A 4,728-nucleotide genomic window follows, 5' to 3' on the forward strand; every position below is an offset into this window, starting at 1 on the left:
ATCATCATAAGCTCGTTTATGTTGGCAAATTTATTATCATTATTATAATTACTAATGATAATAATAATAATAATAATAATAATAATAATAATGATAATAATAATAATAATAATAATAATAATAATAATGATAATAATAATATAATTATTATTATTATTATTATTATTATTATTATTATTATTATTATTATTATTATTATTATTATTGCTGTTGCTGTTGTTATTATTATGGTGATTACTATTGTGATTACTATAAAACCTAAGAAACCTTCATTTAGAATAAGACAAAAAAAAAAAAAAATCAATTTACAAAAGAAGCTTCTTATAATGAGATACCATTATACAAAAACAGCCGGCTACCGAACAAGATAATAACAAACATAACAAATAAACAAAGACATCAACAAACATAACAAATAAACAAAGACATCAACAAACGATATGCAAAGTCATATTGCAAAGGCTTGTCGGCATCAGACCAGCCCATTAACAAGAGCAACAGCGCTCACAAGACTTTAGGCTTCAAACAGCACCCACTCGTCCATTGGTCAAGCCTCTCCCATGTGATAGATAGATCCGTGTCGTGAAATGTCGCTCCAGCCGCTCTAGTCATTTGATGACGATATTACGTCCCCGGATCGACCTTTTGCCATGGGGATTACCTGCCATAACCAACGGCCCATTAGCCGGTAATGGCAGTTAATGGCCGGTGCCTCCCAATAAAAAGAAAAAAAAAAGAGTTAATGGTCTGGTTGGCGAGAGAGAGAGAGAGAGAGAGAGAGAAGAGAGAGAGAGAGAGAGAGAGAGAGAGAGAGAGAGAGAGAGAGGAGAGAGAGAGAGAGAGAGAGATCCTGGAAGGCTGTCTGTCGCTTGCCGCCGGATGTCCTGAGGTCTGTTAAGTCGGGGTCGCGCTTCGGTAATCTTAAATCAATAACATTCAATCTGAGCAGAGACGCTGCTACCTCTTACTGCTACTTCTATACCACCACTACTGCCTCTGCCTAGGGGAGGGGGGGGGGGGAAGGGGGGAGGAAGATGGGGAGGAGGAGGAAGGGATGGATGACCCGGATAGGATTAGGATGAAACGGGCTGCCTGCGATGTACGAGAGGGGGATAGAAGGCAACGTGAGGTTGTTTGGCGGCCAACCAGACGAAAAGGGTGATAGGGAGGGGGAGGGTGGATAGGGATGGATAGGGAGGGATAGGGAGGCAGGATAAGGGGATGGAATGGGCCATGCCGAGCTTAATGAGGATGGTGACAGAGACACGAAAGGTAATTAGGATATGAGGGACGAGACCTCAGACGAGGAAAAATGAGAGCTGAGACATAAATATTATCAGGATGATAACGATGATGATATTGATGAGGATGATGATGGTATATACGAATGAGACCCATCAGATATAAAAGTAGAGAATAAATGCATTCATAAAAAGGAGAGGAGAGAGAGAGAGAGAGAGAGAGAGAGAGAGAGAGAGAGAGAGAGAGAGAGAGAGATGTGAGGGCCGTGGGTTGAGTAAATTGTTTTAGGGAAGCGACAACCACCCTTGCATAGTAATGAAGTAGTGGCAGGAGGGGGAGGGGAGAGACAGATGAGGGGGAGGGGCTTAGAAGGGGGAGGGGGTTCTTATAGCAGGAGCAAGAGGAGGAATAGGGGGCAAGAGAGCAAGAGAGGGAAGAGCAAGAAGGAAGATGATGATGCCGGTGGAAGACGCTGCCAAAGATGCAGATGAGGAAGGAGAAGAAAGAGGAATAAGAATAGGTTGAGAACAAGAAAGGGAGAAAGGAAAATGGAGAAGAAAAAAAAGGGCGAAAGTAAAAAGGAAAAGAAAGAAAAGGGTGAAAGTAAAAGGGAGAAGAAAGAAAAGGGAGCAAGGAAAAAAGGAGAAGAAAGAAAAAGGGAGAAAAGGAGAGAGAGAAAGAAAAGGGAAAGAAAAGGGAGAAGAAAGAAAAGGGAGAAAGGGAAAAGGAGAAGAAAGAAAAGGAAGAAAGGATAAAAGGAGAAGAAAGAAAAGGGGAGAAAGGAAAAAGGAGAAGAAAGAAAAGGGAGGAAGGAAAAAGGAGAAGAAAGAAAAGGGAGAAAAAAAGAGAGGAAAGAAAAGGGAAAAGGAAAAAGGAAAAGAAAGAAAAGGGAGAAAGGGAAAAGGAGAAGAAAGAAAAGGGAGAAAGGAAAAAGGAGAAGAAAGAAAAGGGAGAAAGGAAAAGAAGAAAGAAAAGGGAGAAAGGAAAAAGGAGAAGGAAAAGGGAGAAAGGAAAAAAGGAGAAAAAAGTAAAGGGAGAAAAAAGGAGAGGAAAGAAAAGGGAAAAGAAAAAGGAGAAGGAAAGAAAAGGGAGAAAGGAAAAAGGAGAAGAAAGAAAAGGGATAGAGGAAAAAGAGAAGAAAGAAAAGGGAGAAAGGAAAAAGAAGAAGAAAGAAAAGGGCACAAGAAAGGGAGAGGAAAGGAAGAAGGGAGAAGAAGGAAAAAGGAAAAAAGGAACAAGGAAAGGGAGAAGAAAGGAAAAATGGACAACAAAAGGATGAAGAAAGGAAAAAAGGAACAAGAAAAGGGAGAAAAAAGGAAAAGGGAGAAGAAATGAAAAAGGAACAAGAAAATGAAGAAGAAAGGAGGAAGGAACAGGAGAAGGGAGAACAATGGAAAAAGGAGCAAGAAAAGGAAGAAGAAAGGAAAAAAGAAATGACTATTCACGTAAAGTCTGTCGCCTAGACAGATCTCTGCCTCTACCTCTTGGAGAAAAAGGTAACAAGGGAAACACAGAGTTCACGTAAAAGTCTGTTGCCTCGAAAGAACTCTGCCTCTACCTCTTGGAGGGAAAGGGGCTTTGAGGGTAACACAGAAGATGGGCAAGAAAATCTCGGGTAGATCTTCATGAAGCAGAATCTCTGGACCGAGAGATAACCATTAAGACAAAGCTTGATTACTCAAAGCTTGAATTTCATGATCTCTGAAGCGTAGCAGCTTGAAAGTAGTATGCGAATAATGTTGATAAAATTAACTCTTATTCTTCTTCTTTTCTTTGAAATGGTGATTGATAACTCCCATAAAGCAATTAACACTACTGTGGGGAGGAGGATAAAGTTATCTTAGTTGATTCTACTTAAAGAGTTATAATTTCATCTTCATTATAATCTGAAGCTCTTAACATCCTTAGACAGCTTGGTTACGTAGTACTCTCTCTCTCTCTCTCTCTCTCTCTCTCTCTCTCTCTCTCTCTCTCTCTCTCTCTCTCGTTAACCTCAAATCCAAGTAAACCTGCGTTCAACCAGTGAAGGAAATAATTGGTTGTGAGTCAACTGTTGTGGATTGCTAATAGGATAAGCTTGGGGAAAATTAATAGAAGCGAATCAGAAGTCATAATCAGATCAAAATCTTCAAAGAATTGGATGGGCCTCTATGAGGTAACTCCCCATCCAATTTCCTCACTCTGAGTGTAACCCTAAATTAGATATTCATTAGATCTTCATTCTGTCTGTTTGTCTGTCTGTGCACGCTTCTTCATAGCACCAGCGGAATGCTAACATCACCCCCATTCCTAAACAAACACCCCCACTTACAACAGCCCCTCCCCCTTTCTTACAGACTTCACTCACTCACTCCACCTGATTGGCCACGCCCCGTCGCCGAGGAAGAGGATCTCAGGCCACAGATACTGATGACACAGCGTTAGGATATCTGACGCTTCGAGATATTGAGGTAGTGAAATTGCTTCTTTTCAACGGCTCTTCATTTGGAACGATTGACATCGGAGTCTTATAACTTAAAAGAAAAGTAATGGACAACCAAAATAAAACACTTTAAGAATAGTAACATTAAAACAAATCTTCCATATATGAACAATAAAAAAAAAAAAACCAAGAGGAAGAGAAATAAGATAGGATAGTGTACCCGAGTGTACCCTTAAGCAAGAGAACTCTATTCCAAGACAGTGGAAGACTATGGTACAGAGGCTATGATACTACTCAAGAATAGAGAACAATGGTTTGATTTTAGAGTGTCTCTCTTAGAAAAGCTGCTTACCATACCTACAGAGACGTAGTTATTATTATTATTATTATCATTAACACTAGCTAAGCTACATCCCTAGTTGGAAAAGCAGGATGCTATAAGCCCAGAGTCTCCAACAGGGAAAATAGCCCAGTGAGGAAAGGAAAAAAGGGAATAATATTTTAAGAACAGTAACAACATTAAAACAAATCTTCCATATATAAACAATAAAAACTAAAGAAAAAAAAAGAGGAAGAGAGATAAGATAGAATAATGTGCCAAAGTGTACCCTCGAGCAAGAGAACTCTATCTCAAGACAGTGGAAGACCATGGTACAGAGGCTATGATACTACCCAAGACTAGAGAACAATGGTTGGATTTTAGAGTGTGTTTCTCCTAGAAGAGCTGCTTACCATATCTAAAGAGACGTAGTTCCAATCGTTGTAACACATTGTGATAAGGAATCTCATATTTGATCTTAAGGTTATCTTTTACCTTTTTTTCTAGGGTAGGAGCTCGCATGAGTATATACAGTACATTGAAAACATAATGGAATACTAAAAGTATTTTAAAGACTCAGAATGATGACATGAATAAACGCCTATTAATATATTAATGCTTGATATGCAGATATTAAGAAAGCGCCATGGAATACATAATGCCAATTCTAATATAAAAAAGTTTCTTTTCATTGCGTGCTCCACACAGCTAAAGTAAAGGGTTCCTTTCCTCTTAAGCGGGTCGT

Source organism: Palaemon carinicauda, chromosome 1 (genome assembly GCF_036898095.1).
Source record: "Palaemon carinicauda isolate YSFRI2023 chromosome 1, ASM3689809v2, whole genome shotgun sequence".
Classification (NCBI taxonomy): domain Eukaryota; kingdom Metazoa; phylum Arthropoda; class Malacostraca; order Decapoda; family Palaemonidae; genus Palaemon; species Palaemon carinicauda.